This window comes from Mustelus asterias, chromosome 23, assembly GCF_964213995.1.
Source record: "Mustelus asterias chromosome 23, sMusAst1.hap1.1, whole genome shotgun sequence".
Classification (NCBI taxonomy): Eukaryota; Metazoa; Chordata; class Chondrichthyes; order Carcharhiniformes; family Triakidae; genus Mustelus; species Mustelus asterias.
In genome coordinates, this window is record NC_135823.1 from 21,007,887 (window position 1) to 21,034,276 (window position 26,390).

General features: G+C 46.8%; 1 protein-coding gene across 2 annotated transcripts in view; it reads right to left on the reverse strand.

Annotated features, from left to right (window-relative positions):
- tex2l (testis expressed 2, like) overlaps positions 1-11,336 on the reverse strand; it is a 109,107-nt gene extending 97,771 nt beyond the window's left edge. Inside the window, exon 1 of one of the 2 annotated variants that reach the window (XM_078240089.1) lies at positions 10,986-11,336. The gene's annotated coding sequence lies outside the window, so the exon portion shown is untranslated. The remainder of the gene's footprint in view (positions 1-10,985) is intronic. The other variant, XM_078240088.1, reaches the window with a different exon arrangement.
- Positions 11,337-26,390: the final 15,054 nt, after the last annotated feature.

A 26,390-nucleotide genomic window follows, 5' to 3' on the forward strand; every position in this document is an offset into this window, starting at 1 on the left:
CGTGGGTCTACCTACACCACAGGGTTTGCAGCGATTTAAGAAAACAGCTCACCATCACCTTCTCAAGGGCAATTAGGATGGGCAATAAATGCTATGATGTGGAGATGCCGGCGTTGGACTGGGGTAAACACAGTAAGGAGTCTAACAACACCAGGTTAAGGTCCAACAGGTTTATTTGGTAGCAAACACCACTAGCTTTCGGAGCGCTGCTCCTTCATCAGGTGAGTGGGAGATCTGCTCATAAACAGCAAACAGTCTTTTGCTGTTTATGTTTGCTGTTTATGAGCAGATCTCCCACTCACCTGACGAAGGAGCAGCGCTCCGAAAGCTAGTGGTGTTTGCTACCAAATAAACCTGTTGGACTTTAACCTGGTGTTGTTAGACTCCTTACAATAAATGCTAGCCAGCGATGCCCACATCCCATGAATGAATGAGAAAGTGTCATATTGATGAGTTGGCCTTTAAATGAGCATTCATTAGATATAAACGTGGACCCTGATATAGATCAGCAGGAAACCCGACCTGCCTTTAACTCACCATCAAAGCCGGGAGTACAATATTCCAAACTAATTTCCGCTGGCAAGAAACTGACTTTTCCCATCGTGCCAAATTTAGTGCCATTGCCCGTCACACAAGCCAAACATTCCCCCTGCAGAATTTACCGCTTACGAGCAGGACATTTGTCCCAACTGATCGAAGGTGGTCTTTATGTTCCACACAAGCTCCCTCACCCCTTCCCCTAACCGAGTCAGAACATCCTCCTAATCCTCCCCCCTCCCCATGCGTTAATTTCGCTAAAATGTTAACAAATGTAGCAAGTGTATTTTGTGCAGTACAACTCAGTGAGATAGAGATACAAATCATACAGCGCATGCAAAATGGTTTGACGGCCAGAGGCTGTCAGCTATCGTTCAGGACGACATCTTTCTCAGAGTGCCTTTTAGTTCTGCGTCGTAGCTGCATTATCTCCAGATTAAATGAGTTAGCAGGCACTATGATTTTGCAATTTCAAAAGCAATCAAAGTAGCTTTCAGCAGAAGGAAGTATTCCTTTGTTGTAGCGGTAGTTTAAACCAGCAAACAAGGCATGTCAGATTTTAGACAGGTAACAGGTTGAAGATGTATAATTATAAATGCCACTTTCTAACTTGTTCATTGAGAGTACATAGGCCAGGATTTTACTGCCACGCCCGCCATGGGAATCGGAGCGGGCGAGGGACAGACCATGGAAAGGTTCGTCAACCTCAGGCGGGATTTCACGGTTTCAGGATGAGCGAGGCCGTAAAATCCTGCCCATGTGGCCTAGGAGTAGAATCACAGATCAAAAAGGCACAATGGCACAGCGGTTAGCACTGCTGCCTCACCGCGCCAGGGTCCCGGGTTCAATTCCAGCTTCGGGTTACCGTCTGTGTGGAGTTTGCACGTTCTTCCTATGTCTGCATGGGTTTCCACCGGGTGCTCTGGTTTCCTCCCACACTCCAAAGATGTGCCGGTTAGGTTGATTGGCCATTCCAAATTGCCCCTTACTGTCAGGAGGATTAGCTGGGGTAAATATGTGAGGTTATGGGGATAGGGCCTGGGTGGGATTGTTGTCGGTGCAGGCTAAATGGACCAAATGGCCTTCTTTTGCACTGTGGGGTTTCTATGATTTCTTTCTTTGAAAACGGACTCAGAGTTAATGTCTCCTATCTACATTTATGGAATTAATTGCTAATTAACTTTTAAAAACAGAGGCACGGTGACACAGCGGTTAGCACTGCAGCCTCACAGTGCCAGAGACCTGGGTTCGATTTCCGGCTTGGGTCACTGTCCGTGTGGAGTTTGCACGTCCTCCCCGTGTCTGCGTGGGTTTCCTCCGGGTGCTCCGGTTTCCTCCCACAGTCTGAAAGACGTGCATTGGCCATGCTAAATTCTCCCTCAGTGTACCCGAACAGGCGCCGGAGTGTGGCGACTGGGGGATTTTCACAGTAACTTTATTGCAGTGTTAATGTAAACCTACTTGTGACACTAATAAATAAACTTAAACTAAACTTATCACTCACTGCCCTTAAAAGGACATCTGAGATTTCAAGGATTTTACTTGTACTTAGTTGTCCTCTGAAATATGGCTTAATTTCAATGGGCTGATAGAAGCTAGTAGAGATGTTCATAGAATCATAGAATCCTACAGTGCAGAAGGAGGCCATTCGGCCCATCGGGTCTGCACTGACCACAATCCACCCAGGCCCTATCCCCACAACCCCACACATTTATTTACTTAGCTTGTCTCCCTGACAACTAAGGGGCAATTTAGCATGGCCAATCCACCTAACCCACACAGCTTTGGACTGTGGGAGGAAACCAGAGCACCCAGAGGAAACCCACGCAGTCACGGGGAGAACGTGCAAACTCCACACAGTGACCCAAGCCAGGAATCAAACCCGGGTGCCTGGCACTGTGAGGCTGCAGTGCTAACCACTGTACCGCCTCTTCAGGTTGGTATGAGATTGAGGGAGTTTTGACTGTGTGGAAATGTCCTGCAGGAAAATGTTACACCGCACTCTCATTTAGGTCCCGTTCTTCCATTGTCAATACTGTGCATGTCTCCTGTCAGGCCAAACAGTTTAAAATCCTATTTCCTTGACCCAGGGTTCGAGAACAAACAGCCTTTATAATGTTATGGTTTCCTTCTGAATGTTTCTTTCTGCTTGGAATGAAGTATAGTTCAGTTGTTTTTAATGATTTGCATTTGGGAATGTCCAAATTTAATTTAAATAGAATCTGTGTACGCTCTAGGGCTGGAATTCTCCAGTCTTGCTCATCCCACGAGGCTGCCAGCGAGAATGGAGAATTTTGGCACTCAGCCAAATCTCCCTTCACCGCAGCGGGAATGGAAAATCTCAGCTGCAGGCAAGGTTGGAGAATTCCGGCCTAGATAATGAAAAGCATTACTGTCTGATGCATCAACTCTGCTCTCTCAGAATGTAATTAATTACAAAAGATTGTCTTTGTTGGACTTTTGAACCATATCGAAAGGTAATATTCTGGCTGACTTAACTTCAAAACATGGAGAAGTCTGGAATGACAGTGCTGATTTGATCATTAAATATATACTCTGTTTTACTCAGATGAAGAATGCGACTGAATGTAAATCACCTGAAAGGAAGCAAGAAATTAGATAACAAAAATAAATAGTGGGACCCTCCCCATGCAATCCCCACCATCCTTCCATCTAAAGGTTTGAGACCACAGTTGTCTAGTTCTGTGCCAGCTATATAAAAGAAAATGAAGAACGTGTAGTTAAATAGTGACGTCACAACGTTCCAAAGGCTTCACAGCCAATGGCTGGAATTCACTGATCTCGTTCACCCCCATTGCCAATTCGGAGAATTTGGTGCTCAGCCCAAAATTCCATTCACTGCAGCGGGACCGGAGAATCCCAGCCGCGGGGGCGAGGTCGGAGAATTCCGGCGAATCTAGAACTTTCTGAAGTGTAGTTGTTGTTGGAATAAATGAAAATGTCAGCTTGATAACAGCAAGATCGTGAATACAGTCATGGGTCTAATGATCCAGATCCTCTGTTTGAATGATATTGGTTGAGGGATAGATATTGTCCAGGACACTAGTTGAACCCTCCTGATTCCTTGGATTGTTCCATCGGATATTTTGCACCCACTTGGTTTAACAGCTCGAAGAGCACCTCCAACAGGGCTGCACTGAAGTCTCAGCCTGGATTCTGTGCGAAATATTCTTAAACACACAACCTTGTGGCTCAAGGGAAAAGATTCTGAGCCAAAGGTGACCTTAGGGGGATCTTAGCAGCAGGTGTTTGTTGTAGGTGCGAGGTAATATGACGAGAATAGAGTGGCAAGAGTGAATGTTGGACCCTTGGAGGATGAGAGGGGGGATTTAATAGTGGGAAATGAGGAAATGGCTGAAACTTTAAATAAGTTTTTTGTGTCGGTCTTCACGGTGGAAGACACAAATAGTTTACCGAATATTAACGATAGAGGGTTGGTAGGAGGAGAGATACTCAATACAACTAATCTTACCAGGGAGGCAGTGCTTGGTAGACTAACGGGACTGAAGGTGGACAAGTCCCCGGGCCCGGATGGAATGCATCCCAGGGTACTGAAAGAAATGTCAGAGGTAATAGCGGATGCGTTAGTGGTTATTTATCAAAATTTGTTGGATTCTGGGGTAGTGCCGGTGGATTGGAAAACGGCTAATGTTACGCCGCTGTTTAAAAAAGGAAATAGACAAAAGGCGGGTAACTACAGGCCGGTTAGCTTAACGTCTGTAGTTGGGAAAATGCTGGAATCCATCATTAAAGAAGAAATAGCAGGCTATCTGGATAAGAATGGTTCGATTAAGCAGACGCAGCATGGATTCATGACGGGAAAGTCGTGCTTGACGAACTTGTTGGATTTTTTAAGAAGATGTGACTAGTGCGGTTGACGGAGGGGAACCGGTGGATGCGGTGTTTTTGGATTTCCAAAAGGCGTTTGATAAGGTGCCTCACAAAAGGTTGCTGAAGAAGATTGGGTCACATGGAGTTAGGGGTAGGGTGTTAGCATGGATTGGGGATTGGCTATCCGACAGGAAGCAGAGAGTCAGAATAAATGGGTGCTTTTCTGGTTGGCGGATGGTAACTAGTGGCGTGCCGCAGGGATCGGTACTGGGGCCTCAACTATTTACCATTTATATCGACGATCTGGAGGAGGGGACTGAGTGTAGGGTAACAAAGTTTGTAGACGACACAAAGATAAGTGGAAAAGTGAATCGTGTGGAGGGCGTAGAAGGTCTGCAGAGAGATTTGGACAGGCTGAGTGAGTGGGCGAGGATCTGGCAGATGGAGTATAACGTTGACAAATGCAAGGTTATTCACTTTGGAGGAAATAATAGCAAATTGGATTATTATCTAAATGGAAAAAAATTACAACATGCTACTGTGCAAAGGAACCTGGCGTTCCTTGTGCATGAGACGCAAAAACCCAGTCTGCAGGTGCAACAGGTGATCAAGAAGGCAAATGGGATGTTGGCCTATATCGCAAGGGGGATAGAATATAAAAGCAGAGATGTCTTGCTGCATCTGTACAGGGCATTGGTGAGGCCGCAGCTGGAATACTGTGTGCAGTATTGGTCCCCTTATTTGCGGAAGGATATATTGGCCTTGGAGGGAGTGCAGAGAAGGTTCACCAGGTTGATACCAGAGATGAGGGGTGTTGATTATGAGGAGAGACTGAGCAGATAGGGTTTGTACTCGTTGGAATTTAGAAGGCTGAGGGGGGATCTTATAGAGACCTATAAGATAAGGAAGGGGCTGCATAGGGTAGAGGTGGAGAGATTCTTTCCACTTAGAAAGGAAGCTAGAACTAGAGGACACAGCCTCAAAATAAAGGGGGGTCAGTTTAGGACAGAGTTGAGGAGGAACTTCTTCTCTCAGAGGGTGGTGAATCTCTGGAATTCTCTGCCCACTGAAGTGGTGGAGGCTACCTCGTTGAATATGTTTAAATCACGGATAGATGGATTCCTGATCAGTAAGGGAATTAGGGGTTATGGGGCTCAGGCGGGTAAGTGGAACTGATCCACTTCAGATCAGCCATGATCTTATTGAATGGCGGGGCAGGCTCGAGGGGCTAGATGGCCTACTCCTGCTCCTATTTCTTATGTTCTTATGTTCTTATGAGAAACGTCAAATCACAAGGTTGATTTATTAAGTAACAGTTATAACTATGTGCACACTTCCTCAGCATAGATACAGATCTAGTCCCACCGATGTCCTGCCTCACACTGGGGGCTCCACATACCCCTAACACTCAACAGGCCAAGGTGGGCGTGCTGCATTCCAATAGGCCGCGGGAGGGTCATGCGACCCATGAATGATCGCTTTTTAAAGGGGTCACGTGATCACAGCGTTCTTACAGATCGGGATCGGGCTCTCTGCTGGCTCAGGCCCAGTGAGGAGACAACCAGGTCCTTGTTATATGAATGGCAGCGTGTTGGTAAGCAAGGTCAGTCAGGCTTTACGATTGATGAGCAGCAGAACATGATTTGGTGCCATGGAAACGGCAACACAAACTTGGAAGTTTTTAAAAAGTTTTTTAAAGTTTATTTATTAGTATCACAAGTAGGCTTACATTAACACTGCAATGAAGTTGCTGTGAAAATCCCCTAGTCGCCACACTCCGGCGCCTGTTCAGGTACACTGAGGGAGAATTTAGCATGGCCAATGCACCTAACCAGTACGTCTTTCAGACTGAGGGAAGAAACTGGAGCACCTGGAGGAAACCCATGCAGACATGGGGAGAATGTGCAAACTCCACACAGACAGTGACCCAAGCCGGGAATCAAACCCAGGTCCATGGTGCTGTGATGTAGCAGTGCTAACCACTATGCCACCATGCCACCCCATTGTAAACTGTGAGGAGGACAGTGTAGAATTTCAAAAGGATATAAACAAGTTTATGGGGTGTACAGATAGATGACAGATGGAGAAGTGTGAGGTTTTTGATGGGAAGAACGTGGAGAGGCAATAGAAAATAAGGGGTACAATTGAACCATAGAAATCCTACAGTGCAGAAAGAGGCCATTTGGCCCATCGAGTCTGCACCAACCACAATCCCACCCAGGCCCTACCCCCATATTCCTACATATTTACCCGCTAATCCCTCTAACCTACGCATCTCAGGACACTAAGGGGCAATTTTAGCATGGCCAATCAACCGAACCTGCACAGCTTTGGACTTAGGGAGGAAACCGGAGCACCCGGAGGAAACCCACGCAGACACGAGGAGAATGTGCAAACTCCACACAGACAGTGACCCCAGCCGGGAATCGAACCCAGGTCCCTGGAGCTGAGAAGCAGCAGTGCTAACCACTGCGCTACCGTGCCGCCTGGACTTACCGTGTCCCATCTTAAAGGGATGCAGGAGCAAAGGATCTGGGTGTATATGTAAAATGGAGATGATTGAAGGTAGCAGGACAGGTGGAGAGAGCAGTTAATAAAGCATATAGTATTCTGGGCTTTATTAATAGGCATGATGTGGAGATGCCGGTGTTGGACTGGGGTAAACACAGTACGAAGTCTCACAACACCAGGTTAAAGTCCAACAGGTTTATTTGGTAGCAAAAGCCACTAGCTTTCGGTCAGGTAAGTGGGAGTTCTGTTCACAAACAGGGCATATAAAGACACAAACTCAATTTACAAAATAATGATTGGAATGCGAGTCTTTACAGGTAATCAAGTCTTAAAGGTACAGACAATGTGAGTGAAGAGAACGCTAAGCACAGGTTAAAGAGATGTGTATTGTCTCCAGACAGGGCAGTTAGTGAGATTTTGCAAGCCCAGGCAAGTCGTGGGGGTTACAGGTAGTGTGACATGAACCCAAGATCCCGGTTGAGGCCGTTCTCATGTGTGCGGAACTTGGCTATCAGTCTCTGCTCTGCGACTCTGCGTTGTCATGTGTCGTGAAGGCCGCCTTGAAGAATGCTTACCCGAAGATCAGAGGCCGAATGCCCGTGACCGCTGAAATGTTCCCCAACAGGAAGAGAACACTCTTGCCTGGTGATTGTCGAGCGGTGTTCATTCATCCATTGTCATAGCGTCTGCATGGTCTCCCCAATGTACCATGCCTCGGGACATCCTTTCCTGCAGCATATCAGGGAGACAACGTTGGCCGAGTTGCAAGAGTGTGTGCCGTGTACCTGGTGGATGGTGTTCTCACGTGAGATGATGGTATCCGTGTCGATGATCTGGCACGTCTTGCAGACGTTGCTGTGGCAGGGTTGTATGGTGTCGTGGTCACTGTTCTCCTGAAGGCTGGGTAGTTTGCTGAGGACCGTGGTCTGTTTGAGGTTGTGCGGTTGTTTGAAGGCAAGAAGTGGGGGTGTGGGGATGGCCTTGGCGAGAGGTTCATCTTCATCAATGTCATGTTGAAGGCTCCGGAGAACATGTCATAGCTTCTCCCCTCCGGGGAAGTACTGGACGACGAAGGGTACTCTGTCCGCCATGTCCTGTGTTTGTCTTCTGAGGAGGTTGGTGCGGTTTTTTGCTGTGGTGCGTCGGAACTGTCGATCGATGAGTCGAGCGCCATATCCTGTTCTTATGAGGGCATCTTTCAGCATCTGGAGGTGTCTGTTGCGATCCTCCTCATCTGAGCAGATCCTGTGTATACGGAGGGCTTGTCCGTAGGGGATGGCTTCTTTAACGTTTTTAGGGTGGAAGCTGGAGAAGTGGAGCATCGTGAAGTTATCCGTGGGCTTGCGGTACAGTGAAGTGCTGAGGTGACTGTCCTTGATGGAGATGCGTGTGTCCAAGAATGCAACCGATTCCGGAGAGTAGTCCATGGTGAGTCTGATGGTGGGATGGAACTTGTTGATGTCATCATATAGTGATGTCATCATATAGTTGTTTCAGCTCACCATGAGGCCAAAGGAAGAAAATGTAATCGATGTATCTAGTGTATAGCTAGAAGGTGGCTTTTGCTCCCAAATAAACCTGTTGGGCTTTAACCTGGTGTTGTGAGACTTCTTACTTTATTAATAGGGGCAGAGAGTACAAGAACAAGGAGGTTATTCTGAATTTATATAACTCACTAGTTAAACCTCAGCTGGAGTATCGTGTACAGTTCTGAGTACCACACTATGGGGAGGATGTGAACAACAGAGGTGAACAACAGAGGAACAACAGAGGGCGGCAGGGTGGCACAGTGGTTAGCACTGCTGCCTCACAGTGCTAACTGGGAGCCGGGTTCGATTCCCGGCTTGAGTCACTGTCTGTGCGGAGTTTGCACGTTCTCCCTGTGTCTGCGTGGGTTTCCTCCGGGTGCTCCGGTTTCCTCCCACAGTCCAAAGATGTGTGGGTTAGGTTGATTGGCCATGATAAATTGACCCTAGTGTCAGGGGGACTAGCAGGGTAAATATGTGGGGTTACGGGAATAGGGCCTGGGTGAGATTGTGGTCGGTGCAGACTCGATGGGCCGAATGGCCTCCTTCTGCACTGTAGGGATTCTATTCTATTCTATTCACAAAAATGGTTCCAAGGATGAGAAACTTCAGTTATGAGGATAGATTGGAGAGATTGGACTGTTCTCCTTGGAGAGAACTAAGCTAAGAGGAACTTTGACAGAGATGTTCAAAATCATGAGGGGGATGGACAGAGTAGATAGGGAGAAACAGTTCCCACTCGTAAATGGATCAAGAATGAGACAGCACAGATTTAAAGTGATTTGCAAAAGAAGCAAATGTGATGTGAGAAAAAATCTTTTCATACGAGTGGTTGGCATCTGGAATGCTCTGCTTGGAAGTGTGGTGGAGGCAGGTTCAACTGAGGAATTCGAGAGGGCATTAGGTGATTATTTGAATAGAAACAATGTGCAAGGGGTACGGGGAAATGGTAGGGGAAACGGCACTGAGTCATGATGCTCGTTTGTTGTCACGATGGGCCGAATAGCCTCCCTCTGTGATTCTGAAGAATCAGCCAGCAGAATAATTATTCAGGTCTTGGCATGAATCAGGGTTTCTCCATAGGCATTAGCCACCTATTAAAGCAACTAAGGTCTGGTGACCTCTGTTTGCAGATACAAATGTGTGGACATGTGGCCAAGGTTAACTCTGTTTCTCTCTCCACAGATGCTGCCAGACTCGCTGAGTGTTTCCAGCATGTGCTGTTTTTATTTCGCATTTTCAACATCTGCAGTATTTTTGCTTCTATATTTTGCAGATCCACGAGCCTAAACAAATCAGCCTTTTGAATGTGTGTATTATCCAAACTGATAGATCACAATCTGTGTCAGAAGATACCCAACCTGCTGTGATGATTCTGGCCATCTTAGTGTGCAGAATAATCTGGAATGTGAGTTTTCCTTCCTAGAAATTGGATGGCAAACTCTTCAGTGACTGAAGTGGCATTCCAAGTCCCCTGTTGATTCACCTATCCAGACCGCACGACCATTTCTCTGCAAAAATCGGATGGATTCTAGTTCCAATCCTTTGATCACATTCCAAAACATGTTGTGAATGAAGAAATCATAGAATCCCTACAGTGCGGAAGGAGGATATTCAGCCCATCAAGTCAGCGCTGACCCTCTGAAAGAACATCTAACCCAGGCCTGCTCCTCTGCGGTCTCCGCCCTCTCTCCGTAACCCTGTGCATTTACCATTGCGAATCCACCTAACCAGCACCTAACCACCTAAAGGGCAATTTAGCTTGGCCAATCTACCTAACCTGCACATCTTTGGACACTAAGGGGCAATTTAGCCTGGCCAGTCCATCTAATCTACACATTTTTGGACACTAAGGGGCAATTTAGCATGGTCAATCCACCTAACCTGCATATCTTTGCACTGTGGAAGGAAACCGGAGCACCTGGAGGAAACCCATGCAGACACGGGGAGAATGTGCAGACTCCACACAGACAGTGACCCAAGGCTGGAATCGAACCCGGGTCCCTGGCGCTGTGAGGCAGCGGTGTTAACTAAATACGTCTCCCTACTTTGCTTCAGTATTTTTTTAAAAATCACTTCTCTGTGAACAACAACTGCTCGTACATTCTAATCTGAAAAAAGCCTTTCAGTAAACGTAGGGTTAACTGTGTTCCACTGTTGCGAGACAAAATGTGCAGCGAATGGAGGCTGTGAACCACAGTAGAATCAATTAACAAAACAATTGATTATCAAATAGAAAGTGATTGACCTGTGAGGTGGGCGATGCAGGTTTATTTTCCCCACACAAATCCGTGTGCCGACAGCGGTGTAAAAGGAGTCAGCTTCTAACAACATTGCCTCTTGGTTTTCAATGCAGGGGAATCAGAGAATCATTGAACTGAGATTCCTGTAATCCCAGGTTCGATTTTTAAAATAATGTCACAGAGTTTAAACAGTCATCTTGCAGTGCAAAACCTCAACTAGTTCCCCGCAGTTAATTCAGAATTATATTGCACTGGCTACACTTAATGCACACCGAACAGAAAAGCTAGCTTTAATGAAGGAAAAAACGGAGCTTACCAGTTTATTAAGAGAAGTGCAGCACTGGGATCCATTCTCTGACACATGAAAAATAACGCAAGGCTGCAAAATTCTCCTGCTGCATTGTTTGACTTCCACCAAGTGTTCCACTGTAAATTTCCTGCTAATAGGTCAGCTCTGGCACCTTATTCCTCCGTGAGAACTGATTCTTATCCTAAACCCGACGACTGGCGGCATTATCTTTACTTCCTTTGTTTTGTTTTTCTTTCTGTCATGTCAAATGCCACAAATGTGCGGGGACTGGACCTAACTCACAATACACCACACACACACAAAAAATCTCCCCGCTGCCAATGCTGCCCTCACCACTCAGCCAATGTTGCCCTCTGTGTCTTGTAGATCAGACAGGAGCAGCTGCAGCTGGAGACTGCCACACATGTGATTATCCTTTGCCCCAGCCCTGCTTAGCCAGCATCTATTCTGAATCCGAGCTGCTCTCCACATTTGAAGTGTTCACGTTGCTCAGCCTGTCCCGTTTGGCAAGCCCGCCAGTGAGGGCGTACTCTGCCCTGTGATGTCAGGGAATGATGCTGACCCAGTGCCCAGGCTCATGCCAACTGCTGACTTATTCGCAGACGGCTTGCAAACTTCAGAGAGCCAAACAGAGTGAGGAGACAACCATTGAAAACGACAATCGGGATGGTGATCATTGTATTTAAACGGTCTCCAACAGCTAGGATAGCTTCGAGACAAATTCTGCTGCCCTCTGGCTGGTTCAAGTTGCCCAATGTGCAATTTATCTGAAACCAGAAGGAGTTTGATTTGATATTTGATTTGATTTATTATTGTCACATATATTAGCATGCAGTGAAAATTATTGTTTCTTGCGCGCACTATACAGACAAAGCATACCGTACATAAAGTACATGGGGTGGCACAGTGGTTAGCACTGCTGCCTCACAGCGCCGGGGTCCCAGGTTCGATTCTGGCCTCGGCTCACTGTGTGGAGTTTGCACGTTCTCCCCGTGTCTGCGTGGATTTGTTCCAGGTGCTCCGGTTTCCTCCCACACTCCAAAGATGTGCAGGTTAGGGTGGATTGGCCATGCTATATTGCCCCTTAGTGTCAGGGGGATTAGCAGGGTAAATGTGTGGGGTTACGGGAATAGGGCCTGGGTGGGATTGTGGTTGGTACAGACTCGATGGGCTGAATGGCCTCCTTCTGTGCTGTAGGGATTCTATGATACATAGGGGAGAAGGGAAGTTGGAGGTAGTTAGTAGCAAATAATTTTACCTGCCTTTGCAATAAAAAAGAAAGTTTGGAGTATCTCGAAGCTGTGGTCATAGTTTTCTTCCTGTTGTTGATATTTGCCACCCTATCCGGAGGAAGATGTAGCTCGGGATTCTCCCAAAAAAAAATGCAATGCCCAACGGACGGGAAACGGGAAAATTTCCTGCCGTTTTTTGGGGCATACTGAATGAATCTCCCACACTCTCAGCAGTGCAGAGGGCCTCAGAGTGATTCACGCTGGAAAGTGGAGGTGGGGGGGGCTCATCCCACTGGAGAGGCTGGCAGCATAGTGGGCCACTGCGCATGCACCGATCTGTCAGTGGCGAGATCAGCGCATGTGCACTACTCCATTGCCTCCCCCCTCTCCCCCCACCCTATCACCGGCCTCCCGATCACATGCCTGCAATTAGTGCCCTCCCCCTCCCCATCGCCAGGCTTCCCGACCCTCCGTCCCTCCCAATCGCTGGCCTACCAGACTCCCCGGGCCAGCCCTGATCTTCCCCCCCACCCCCAAGGCCAGCCCCGACCACCCCCCAGGCCCTGATCGACCCCCCTGATGGCCAGCCCCGACCTCCCCCCCCCTCCCCCACGACCACCCCTGCTCACCTTCCTCCCTCCCTCTCCCACCGATCCTATTGCAGAATGGCAGCGGGTCCCCCCCTCACCATTGATCACTCTCCCCAATAGGCCCTGTCCTCTGGCCCCATCTCGTTGGCACTGCGGGGTGTCCAGTGGGCAGTGCCAGGGTGCCAGGCTGGCACCGCCCAACTGGCATTCCCCCTCCATGCCTCAGGAGTGCCTCAGTGGCCTCTGTCCTCACCAGTGGGGTGTGGATGCTTCTTCCCCGTTAGTAAGGAGCAGTGGTAAACCCTGCTGGCAGGAACCTCTCCCCAACTCTCATGCACTACTACCTGATAAGCTACAATATTATAGTTCTGGGTCTAGGAAACCCCCAACTCCAAATAGATAAGAAACAATTCCATTTATTTTTATATTACCAATGAGGCTAAGTAATTGGGAGAGGCAGTGGTGTAATGGTATTGTTGCTGAATTAGTCATCCAGAGGGTAATGCTCTGGGCACCCGGGTTCAAATCCCACCACAGCAGATGGTGAAACTTGAATTCAATAAAAATCTGAAATTAAAAGTCTACTGATGACCATGAGTCCATTGCTGATTGTCGTAAAAACCCATCTGGTTCACTCATGCCCTTTAGGGAAGGAAATCTGCCATCCTTACCTGGTGTGGCCCACATGTGACTCCAGACCCACAGCAATGTGGTTGACTCTTAAATGTCCTCAGGGATGGGCAATAAATGCCAGCGACGTCCACATCCCATGAACAAATAAAAAGATAAGTTACAGGCAAATCGCATAGTCAGCGACAGGCTTGTTCCCCCATACTACGAGTTCCTGAGGATAACAACAACTAACATTTATATAGCGCCTTTAGCATAAGGTGATGCACAGGGTTATTATTAAATAAAGTTTCACACCGAGCCACACAAGGACATATTAGGTCAGGTGACCAAAAGCTGGGTCAAAGTGGTGGGTTTTAAGGAGTGCCTTATAGACCACAAGATCATAAGATACAGGAGCACAATTAGGCCATTTAGCCCATCGAGTCTGCTCCACCATTCAATCATGGCTGATATGATTCTCAGCCCCATTCTCCTGTCTTCTCCCCGTAACCCTTGATCCCCTTATTGATCAAGAACCCATCTATCTCTGCCTTAAAGACACTCTGACCTGGCCTCCACAGCCCTCTGTGGCAATGAGTTCCACAGATTCACTACACGCTGGCTGAAGGAATTCCTCCTCATCTCAGTTTTAAAGGAGGGAAGTGAAGTGTAGGGGTGTAGGGAGGGAATTCCAGAGTTTAGAGCCCGGGCAACCAAAGGCACGGTCACCAGTGATGGAGTGATTAAAAGGGATGCACAGGAGGTCAGAGTTAGAGGAGTGCAGATATCTCAGAGGGTTGTGGGGCTGAAGGAGGTTACAGTGATAGGGATGATACAGTCATAGGCCATGATGGGATTTGCAAACAAGAATACGAATTAAAAAATAAAGATATGGCTAGGGGCGGCATGGTGGCACAGTGGTTAGCACTGCTGCCTCACAGCACCAGGGACCTGGGTTATATTCCTGGCTTGGGTAACTGTGTGGAGTTTGCACGTTCTCCCCGTGTCTGTGTGGGTTTCCTCCGGGTGCTCCGGTTTCCTCCCACAGTCCAAAGATTGGCAGGTTAGGTGGATTGGCCATGCTAAATTGCCCCTTAGTGACAAGGGAATTAGTCAAGGTAAATTGATGGGGTTACAGGGATAGGGCCTGGGTGGGATTGTGGTCGGTGCAGACTTGATGGGTCGAATGGCCTCCTTCTGCACTGTAGGATTCTATGATTCTATGATTAGTGTCGGTTGGCAAGCATAGGAGAGATAAGGGAATGGAATTTGATGCCAGTTAAGACATAGGCAGTAGAATTTTGGGTGACGTTAAGTGTACAGAGGGTAAAATGTGGGAGAGCAGCCAGGAGTGCGTTGGATGTCATGTCCAGATGAGGTGAAAGCATGAATGAGGGTTTTGGCAGCAGATGAGTTGAGATTGGGGCAAAATTGAGCAATGTTACAGAGGTGGGAACAGGTGATTTGAGTGATGGTGCCAATGTGAAGCCAGAAGCTCATCTCAGGGTCAGATGTGACACCCAGGTTGCAAACAAACTGGTGTAATCCCAGGCTGTTGCCAGGGAGAGGGATGGATTTGGTTGTTAGGGAATGGAGTTTGGAGCGGGGACAGAAAATAATGGCTTCAGTTCTCCCAGTATCTAATTGGAGGAAATTTCTGCTCATCCAGTACTGGGTACGGGATGATACCTGACAATTGAATGGAACTACCTTGCATTAAGTTTATCTTTCTCCACACCCTAGCTATGACTCTAACACTACATTCTGCACTCTCTCCTTTCCTTCTCTATGAATGGTATGCTTTCTCTGCGTGCAAGAAACAATACTTTTCACTGTATATTAATACATGTGACGATAATAAATCAAATCAAACCAAAAAATTTAACAAGGGTGGAGAGGTGGAGAGAGGTGGTGGTGAGGTAGAGCCAGGTGTTGGCAATGAAAACGAACACTGTACCTTCAGATAATGTCACCAAGGCGAAGCATTTAACTGAGATGTAGGAGGGACCAAGGATTGAAACCTGGGGGACACCAGGGGTAACGAGTTGAGAGCAGGAAGAGAAGCCATTCCAAATGATCCTTTGGCTATGAACAGATGGTTAAGAATGGAAGCAGGTGAAAGCAGCCCCATAAAACACAGTGATAGTGGAGGGAGGTTGGAGGAGGGTGGGGTGGTCAAAGGCTGTAGACAGGTTGAGAAGGATGATGAGGGAAAGTTTAACTGTGTCACCGTCAGATAGAACTTTGTGTCTTTGATAAGAGCGGTTCCAGTAGGGGCAGGAACCTGATTGGTGGGAATCAACATGGAATTCTGGGAAAGATAGGAGTGGATTTGCGAGGTGATGACACGTTTAAGGGGTGGGATTGTCTGGCTGTGCTCACTCCAAGGCCAGAAATTCCCACCCGAGGTCAATTGGAATATTGTGTGCAGTTCTGGTCACCTCACTATAAGAAGGATGTGGAAGCGCTGGAAAGAGTGCAGAGGAGATTTACCAGGATGCTGCCTGGTTTGGAGGGTAGGTCTTATGAGGAAAGGTTGAGGGAGCTAGGGCTGTTCTCTCTGGAGCGGAGGAGGCTGAGGGGAGACTTAATAGAGGTTTATAAAATGATGAAGGGGATAGATAGAGTGAATGTTCAAAGACTATTTCCTCGGGTGGATGGAGCTATTACAAGGGGGCATAACTATAGGGTTCGTGGTGGGAAATATAGGAAGGATATCAGAGGTAGGTTCTTTACGCAGAGAGTGTTTGGGGTGTGGAATGGACTGCCTGCAGTGATAGTGGAGTCAGACACTTTAGGAACATTTAAGCAGTTATTGGATAGGCACATGGAGCACACCAGGATGATAGGGAGTGGGATAGGTTGATCTTGGTTTCAGATAAAGCTCGGCACAACATCGTGGGCCGAAGGGCCTGTTCTGTGCTGTACTGTTCTATCTATCTATCAATGTAAAAACAAATTCAGCGAATAAGAGGAGGGACTGACCTTAATGAGAATATCAGCCTTCTCCCTGCCACATTCCCCGAGTGAAGGATGAACCCAATGTTCCAACGTCCTGTTGAGTTTGTAGAGCTGAATGCTCCAGATCATCAATGATGCCGGAGACATTGATCAGGACCCACTGAGGCTGGGCTTTAATCATTGGCTGGGGAATTGATTGGTGCCAATGGGAAGGTTTACATGGAGCCGATTCCAATTCAGACTGCACTATACATGTTGTTTAGATCAAGACTTTTCAATAAGTTGCTGCCCAAGAGAAGGGCAATAGTTGATGAACCACTTCTGTTCAGATTTATTGTGTACAAGTGGAGGGGAGAGTGGAGAAGGTGGTAAATGCCTTCCTGAACCTTCAGTGTGAGGCACAGTAAAAGCAGGCACTACTGCCCACACTTCAGACTGACGCCAGTAATAAAGCTGCAAACATTTACACAGCACGGAGTGAGCACCAAATTCAAGGACAGGTCGCAGCCAGTCAGTGAGAGACATCCCTGAGAGTTGGGCTGTGTGACCATCTTTACCCAAGTTCCAGGACCCAGACTATCTATGAGCAACAATATTGAAGATTTATTAGCAACCACAACTTCAGCTGTTCCATCCTAATCTGCATCAATATTACTGGCTCTGTTATAATCATCACATTGCTCAATATCATGTTCACAAATTACATTACAAGGTAATGATTTCGAGACAAACCAATCACTTCTTAGCCGCCCACCTTCACTCCGAGGTGGATCAGGCCGTTAGTAAGAGTCTGTGAGTTCCACTGGAACTGGTTGTGCTGATGAACCTACTGCAATGTTTAATCTCAAGGTGATGCTCAGTGTGAGAGCGAGACTTGCTCTGTAATATCATGAGATATCAACCAATCAAGGGCCTTGGCTTGATGGACAAACACCCTTGGGTTTCATTTGGGTCACAATCAGAGTGAGAAGATTATCCGATATATTCTGTCCGACAGATTGTGAAATGTTTGGAACTCTTTTCCCCAGAAAGTGGTGGAGGACAGCGGCAATGAACATTTTGAAGACAGAAATAGATAGACCCCTGACTAACAAGGGAGTCAATGGTTCTCAGAGGTCGGCAGAGATGAGGCACATTCAGATCAGCTGTGATCTTACTGAATGGCGGTGGAACCGGCTCAAGGGCTCGAATGGGCCACTTCTACTCCTAATTCATATGTTAGTATCAGCTAAAATAAAACCTTTCCATATGGATATTTCCGTGGCGGACAAGACGGGAACATTTTGCCCATGGACCTCGGAGAGGGAAAGGAGGTTGGGGGTGGGACGATAGTTTGCGAAGACGGTAGGTCAAGGGTTGTATTCTTTTTGCGGTAAAGTGTTGCAATGACAGATTTAAAAGAGAGAGGAACAGCACCTTGAAGAGAAAGAAGCATGAAGAACAGCAGCTAACACAGGGACCGGGAAAAAAACTGGGTCTTCAGCAGTTTAGTGGGAATGGCAGCAAGTGGGTCTCAGGCACGAGGTGTGATCAGAGAGTGTATGAAGGTGGATAGGCAAGAAAGAAGATAAAGATGTGAGTATAGGGCTGAGACAGGGGTGAGGGGAGGGCATAACTAGAAGCTTGTCCCAGTGTGTTAGTGGAAGAGAAGGACACGGCCAAGGCAGCTGATACAATAGATTCAATCTTAATGACAAAGAAGTCAATGATTTCCATGCATATAATACATAGTCTTGGTTAGTGGACACCAAGTCACTGAAGGTAAGCACGCAGATGCAACAGGTGGTAAAGAAGGCAAATGGTATACTGGCCTTCATTGTGCAAAGTTTCGAGTACAGGAGCAGGGATGTGTTGTTGCAATTATACAGGGACTTGGTGAGGCCACACCTAGAATATTGTGTGCAGTTTTGGTCTCCTTTTCGGAGGAAGGATGTTCTTGCTCTCGAGGGAGTGTGGCGAAGGTTACCAGGCTGATTCTGGGGATGGTGGGACTGATGTATGAAGAGAGATTGACTAGGTTAGGATTGTTTTCGCTGGAATTCAGACGAATGAGGGGGGGGGGGAATCTCATAGAGACTTATAAAATTCTAACAGGACGAGATAGGATAGATGCAGGGAGGATGTTCCCGATGGTGGGGGAGTCCAGAACCAGGGGTCATAGTCTGAGGATTTGGGATAGACCATTTAGGACAGAGATGAGGAGACATTTCTTCACTCAAAGAGTGGTGAACCTGTGGAATTCATTACCACAGGAAGTAGATGATACCAAAACATTGAATGTATTCAAGAGGCGGCTAGATTTGGCACTCGGGGTGAATGGGATCAAAGGATATGTGGGAAAAGCAGGATTAGGCTACTGAGTTGGACGATCAGCCATGATCGTGATGAATGGCGGAGCAGGTTTGAAGGGCCGAATGGCCTCCTCCTGCTCCTATCTTCTGTGTTTCTATATATCACTGTGGTAATATGGTTGGTCTGGAGCAGGAAAGACAAACTCACTGACCTTGCATCTCTCTCTCCTGAACATCATTCAGAATGTGTTTTCATCACAGACTACTTCAAGATAATGAACCATTGAGCGGCGGATTGTTGCATTTCTTTGTATTAAACCCAATATCATTTCATTCTGGTTTATGCATTCAGAGCATCACTAGATTACCAAGGGAGAGATAAAGCTGTAAGTGCTCTTATCTGAGAGATGGATCAGACGTTGGAGTAAGTGTATGTACTTTAGCAGCAATCATACAGTCCATTGTTCTTGGAGTGTTCTCTGCTTGGAGTCATTATCAAATGTAACAATCAGTTTTTATATTCCAGAGTTGCACCACATTCAAAGCTGTACTTCCCTAACTAGCTGGAATGATCTGTCATATTATAATTCTGAACATGACAGGGACAGCTGTCAACCCAGACAGACCCAGCTGAACACTGTTCAGTCTAGCTCACATGTTGCAAATTGCTTGTCAGCAACTATACAGAAGAGCAGCACACTGTTGACAAGTAGTTTAAGCAATTGATTAAAGTGTTGTAATGTGAACTCCCTCAGGCCAGCAGACTTTGAGGATTTTACAGTTTTTTATAGAATCCTACAGTGCAGAAGGAGGCCATTTGGCCCATCGGGTCTGTACCAACAACAATCACACCCACAACCTATCCCTGTTACCCCATGCATTTACCCTGCTATTCCCCCTGATGCTAAGGGGCAATTTAGCATAGCCAATCAACCTAACCCGCACATCTTTGGACTGTGGGAGGAAACCAGAGCACCCAGATGAAACCCACGCAGACACGGGGAGAATGCGCAAAATCCACACAGACAGTGACCCAAGGCTAGAATTAAACCTGGGTCCCTGGAGTTGTGAGGCAGCAGTGTTAACCACTGTGCCATGTGTCGCCCATATCTTGCTGATCCGTCTGCTCAGCTATTGAATGATGCTCTTCAGCAGCATTTTAAACCACCACTGCTGTTGGCAGAGTGGCCTCAATGGCCTTCGTTGGATGGCCTAATTAGCCACCCACTTGTCGAATATTGAAAATTGCATTATGCATTTTGTCCACTTGAGGACACCATACACACATGTACCAGCAGAGGGAGTCTGCTTGGAAGAGATAATAAAAGGTCTACATTTAACAGCCTGTGCAGTTCTAATTCTAAATGTCTCTGGCCAGATACCTTTATTTATTCGTTGATGGAATGTGGGTATCATAGTCTAGGCCATTATTTACTGTTCAGCCCTGATTGCTCTTGACAAGATGGTGGTGAGCTGCTTCTTGATCTGCTGCAGCCCGTGTATTGTAGGAATGCCCACAGTGCTGTTAGGGAGGGCGTTCCAGGATGTTGACCTAGTGATGGTGAAGGAATAGTATAACTGTTTCTCTCCCAACAACATGACATTTTTACTTGTGTATGGGTAGGCATCACCACCACCACGTCACCCCCCACTCCTACCCCCACCACCCCCCACTCAGTCCCCCAACCCAGCCTGTTCCAAATTGGGAGGAACACGCTGGCAAAGCGGTGTGCTGGCTGGCAATGGGAAATTGCCAGCTTACTCACATCCCATCCCACCTCTACAGCTGAATTAAATTTCGGTCTATCTCATGTCCTTCATATTGGTGAATAAATTCATGGTTATTTCAGGAAATCGGATTTATAACAAGCACTTGTTTCCTGCCGGCATGTTGGCGGTTTCAATGCTCGGTTTGACATGTGGATGTGTTGAATTTCCAAGGCCGGTTTGTGCGTGAGAAATGTTACTTCGATCTGAGAATAATGAGTTCCTTGATTGGTGGCCTCATAGAAATCAACAATTCAGCAAAAAGAACAATGAGAACAGCAATGCAATGTCAGCCAGTTAATTATTCATGATTTTCAACTGCATTTTACTAATGCAAATATATCAGCAATTCATCATTTAAATCTCCCCTGAATTCTCATCGCCCTGCATCCTCTTTGTTAAAATTCTCTTTATTTTAGTTTGTTTTTATTAGTGTCACAAGGAGGCTTACATTAACACTGCAATGAAGTTACTATGTAAATCCTCTAGTCACCACATTCCGGCGCTTGTTCGGGTACACTGAGGGAGAATTTAGCATGGCCAATGCACCTAACCAGCGCGTCTTTTGGATAGAAAGAAGAAATCGGAGCACCCGGAGGAAACACACACAGACACAGGGAGAATGTGCAGACTCCGCACAGACAGTGACCCAAGCTGGGAATCGAGCCCAAGTTGCTGGCGCTGTGAGGCAGCAGTGCTAACCACTGTGCCACTGTGAATTCTATTTAACTGTAAGGATCTAAAATTGGTAGAATGTATTTGATTTTGATTTGATTTGATTTGATTTATTATTGTCACATGTATTAACATACAGTGAAAATTATTGTTTCTTGCGTGCTATACAGACAAGACATACCGTTCATAGAGAAGGAAAGGAGAGAGTGCAGAATGTAGTGTTACAGTCATAGCTAGGGTGTAGAGAAAGTTCAACTTAATGCAAGATAAGTCCATTCAAAAGTCTGACAGCAGCAGGGAAGAAGCTGTTCTTGAATCGGTTGGTACGTGACCTCAGACTTTTGTATCTTTTTCCTGAAGGAAGAAGGTTCAAGAGAGAATGTCCAGAGTGCGTGGGGTCCTTAATTATGCTGGCAGCTTTGCTGAGGCAGCGGGACGTGTAGACAGAGTCAATGGATGGGAGGCTGGTTTGTGTGATGGATTGGGCTACATTCCTTGCGGTCTTGGGCAGAGCAGGAGCCACACCAAGCTGTGATACAACCAGAAAGAATGTTTCTACGGTGTATCTGTAAAAGTTGGTGAAAGTTGTAGCTGATATGCCAAATTTCCTTAGTCTTCTGAGAAAGTAGGGGTGTTGGTGGGCTTTCTTAACTGTAGTGTTGGCATGGAGGAACCAGGACAGGTTGTTGGTGACCTGGACACCTAAAAACCTGAAGCTCTTGACTCTTTTTCACACAAATATATGGCTGTACTTGGATTATATTTAATATAGATTACAGAAATATGGATGTAATGGGGGACTGGGAGATCTTGAGTCTGGGGTATTGAGTTTAAAAATTGGCAAGTCATGTTGATGCTTTATGGAACCTTCGTGAGGCCGCACTTGGAATACAGTGTTCAATTCTGGTCGCCACACTACCAGAAGGATGTGGAGGCTTTGGAGAGGGTACAGAAAGGATTTACCAGGATGTTACCTGGTATGGAGGGCATTAGCTATGAGGAGAGGTTGGAGAAACTTGGTTTGTTCTCACTGGAGCGACGGAGGTTGAGGTGAGACCTGATAGAAGTCTACAAAATTATGAGAGGCATGGACAGAGTGGATAGTCAGAAGCTTTTTCCCAGGGTGGACGAGTCAATTACTAGGGGGCATAGGTTTAAGGTGTGAGGGGCAAGTTTTAAAAGAGATGTACGAGGCAGATTTTTTACACAGAGAGTGGTGGGTGCCTGGAACTTGTTGCCGGGGGAGGTAGTGAAAGCGGATACAGTAGTGACTTTTAAGGTGCGTCTTGACAAGTACATGAATGAGATGGGAATAGAGGGATATGGTCCCCGGAAGCGTAGGGGGTTTTAGTTAAGTCAGGCAGCATGGTCGGTGCAGGCTTGGAGGGCTGAAGGGCCTGTTGCTGTGCTGTAATTTTCTTTGTTCTTTGTTCTTTGTCTTGTGGTTCAGAGGGTAGTGTCGTTGCCTCTGAGCCAGAAGGTGCAGGTTCAAGTCCCACTCCAGGACTTGATGGTCAAGGAAGATGCGTCATAATGCAGCCAAACAGGTTCATTATCAATCTGTAAACCCTTCTAAAATGCCTGTCACAGGTGGCAAGAGAGGGTAAGTTTTCTGGTCAGCCATTCTTGAGGTGGCATGGTGTCCCACTAGCTATAGCCTCTGGTGACAGATTGTTCCAGGAAAAATTAGCTATGGAAACAAATTTAAGCATGTGCTTTTTCTGCCTCATGCACCACTAGGTGTGGGAAGAGGAAGAATGTGGGAGGATTCAATCCATTTGCACTCTGACCTGCATTCCATTCCATTGCTCTAACCATGGGCTTGATGCAGCAACAGCTTGGTGAGTGGAGGCTAAGCCCGCACCCCCTCCCCCCCCCCCCCCCCCCATGGACCTCCCTCCAAGAGTCCTTTCACCTCAGGGAGACTGGGAGGTGCCATTGCTCACATAGATGGAGGAGGCGCATGTGAGAACCCCCCTGGGGCCTTCCTCTCAGGGCACCCCAAGGTGAACAGCATCCCCCCGACTATCCGCCCCAGTGGATGAAGCCAAGGACGTTGCCCTGGCGCCAATGCAGAAGGCCTGTGAAAATTAAGTTGTAATTCCAGCTATGGCCAAAGATTTAATTCACCTTGTTCTGCAAGATTAAGGATGTTCACTTCAAATAAAGCAATAAAAATAGTGAAACTATAGTTAAAAGCAGTTAAAAACTGCAGATGCTAGTGTGGAAAAATTAAGTTACACTAATTGTGGAAATTAAGTTATGACAAACAACTCTGTTCAGTAATGGAAAATGATTATTAGTCAACAAGACCTTCCGTGAGGCCGGCGCTTACGTACTCAGGATAAGTGACTAATCTAAACCTTGTGTTGGTTCCATAAACACTGTTTCCAGCCTTGGCCACTGGATGAAAATAAGACCCTTTGAATAACAAAATTCTAAAAAGCAAGATATGGTAAACTATAACTGTTACATTTTCTGTATGAATCAACAGAACACCCTGCAATGCTTTGCGCAGTATTGTGTTCTCACTCGTGCACAAGTAATGAAAACTTGGACGTCTGAGTACTATTAGTGCCTCATGTTGTTTGTGCCCAGGTATTCGACAGACCCTCAACAGGTCCAAGGCCTCGGGCCTCCAGACGCCATCCAAGGCAATGGGATAGCAGGAAGACTGTCTTCACCTCAGCCATCAATGTTGGGTTTGCAACTAAGACATAGAAAGAAAAATTAATACTTATTGAGAGCTTAAAGAGGCAAGAATGTTGGAACATCAGATAAATAATTTGCATTACGTTGGTTTTATGTTATTCACGTGTGCATCATCATTTGTTGAGAGTAGCTTCACCAGAGAGCTACATGTACTGGCCTGCTTCTGGGTTGACTCGCATTGACAGGGGAGTCAGGGACATTTTCCTTATTTTGGAGGAAACAACGTTGTGCTTTTTGGTTCATCCTGCATTGAATGTTTATGTTAGTATCCAGTGTCGTACTCAGTCCAGTTGTAGGCCGGCAATAGCCCTCCTTTGTTGCATCCTCTCCTGCCCCCGGATTTGCAGCAATATTAGGTGTATGAGACCCAAGGGAATTCCAGCAGTTGAACCTTGTGAAGAAGGAAGACAGTGAGGTGAGAACATGTGTGTCTGTGGATTTCACCCATAGAACCGATGATCAGTGAGATTTCCAACTCCTTCCATAACCCACAACCAAAACTCTACCCAGCACCTAATCCTAATGCACACTGGTTTCCTCCCACTTCAATCTCCAATCCTGGAACCACAAGTAATTCTGGATACATTGTAGAGATGATCAAAGATAGAACGTATTACCCCTCCACCCTCCTCCTGTCACCTTCACTCCTGTTCCCATCATCCTTCACCGTCCTGACATCACCATTTTATCTTCCCTCTTGAACCCTTCAACATCCTGTCATTTCCCTGGACCCTGTCACCCTCCAATTGGAAATGCCATCTCACTCCCCACTGAACCTACACCCATCCCTGTCAACATTCCCGCTCTGATGACAGACTCTTCCCCCATAACTCTTTGACTTTTTGTTAGATCATGTAACCAATGGGATTCCAACAAATCCCAGTAAGGTTATCCCAAGCTCAGAATGGAGCTGCCAAATCAGCGTTCCCATCCTGCCTGTAATTGCCAATGTTCCCTCTGTCAGCCAACACCCCGAGATGGACCCTGAGTGGACAGCACTGACTCCGCCCTTAGACTCTCATTTTCATACCTTGACTGTCACCACCCAACCTCCTGTGCCCTCACACCGCCACATCCAGATGCTTCCACTCCTCCATGTCCCCGACATGGATCCTGGCTCCTGAGCCTCCATGCAAGTTGTCATCAATGATCCTGCTCCCATACCCACATGTCTGTCCTTGGCCTGCTGCAATGTTCCAGTGAAGCTCAACGCAAACTGGAGGAACCGCATCTCATCTTCTGGCTAGGCACTTCACAGCCTTCCGGTCTCAACATCGAATTCAACAACATCAGATGATTAGCTTCACCCCACCTCAGCCGCTTTGTTTTCATTTATTTAATTTTTAACTGTACTCTACCTTTTATTTCTTTATTGTCTTTCTTTATTTTCCCCCCCCCACTCTTTCCCCCTCTTTTATTCCCCCAATCCTTATCTTTTCTCCCCTTTGCTTCCCCTTCCCCCCTTTTTCTCAATTTTACCTCTCTCCCACCCATCTCCTCCCTCCACTCGCATCTTCACCTATCACAGTTTACCCTCTGATTTCAGCTTCTCTGCCATTTGGCCTTTCACACCTTCTAGTCTCTCTGTGGGCTGCCATTAGCAGCCTTTCCCCTGGTTTTTGTGGCTATGACCCATCTTTCATTCCCTCACCCCGCAGTATAAATATCTCCCACTTCCTAAGCCTTTTAGCTTTGACAAAGGGTCGTCTGGATTCGAAACATCAGCTCTTTTCTCTCCTTACAGATGCTGCCAGACCTGCTGAGATTTTCCAGCATTTTCCCTTTCGGTATCATCTCTTGCCTCCCTCCCTTGTGCCAAAGCTTTCAACAAAGAGAACCGCCCACACCAGAAACAACTACACAACGTTAACTGGTGCACACCACCTGTAAACGGACGTGAGCTGAGTGCCACTGACTTAATCCCCAAGAGACGACATCATCATACAAATTTCTCAGATAATGAATATTCGTGACAAAGTGGAAGTGTGCCACAGGCTGGTGTGAGGCCCAACATGCCACAAATTAGGCTCCTGCTGAATTCAGTTACCCTGCACACCGCGTTTCCCACAATTATAGGACACATACAACGCTGCTTGTCGCCCTTCTGCCACCACCCTTCCCCCAGTCAAGTTCAGAGTGGAAAGGATGAGAGGGGGTGCTTCCTGCCTGGAGGCCAATTGGCAAAAAGATGCAGGAGCTACAGAATATTGTTATGGGGGGCTTCAATTATCCTTGTACAGACTGGGATGGTAACAGTGTAAAGGGCTAAGAGGCAGAAACATAGAAACTAGAAGCAGGAGTAGAACTTTTGGCCCTTCGAGCCTGTTCCGCCATTCATTTTGAGCATGGCTGATCATTGAATTCAATATTCAATACCCTTCCCCCCCATATCCCTTTGATCCATTTAGCCCCCAAGAGCTATATCTAATTTCTTCTTGAAGTTGCACAATGTTTTGGCCTCAACTAACTTTCTGTGGTAGTGAATTCCACACATTCACCACCCTCTGCGTGAAGAAATTTCTCCTGGCCTCAGTTCTAAAAGGTTTAGCCCTCATCCTCAAACTATGACCC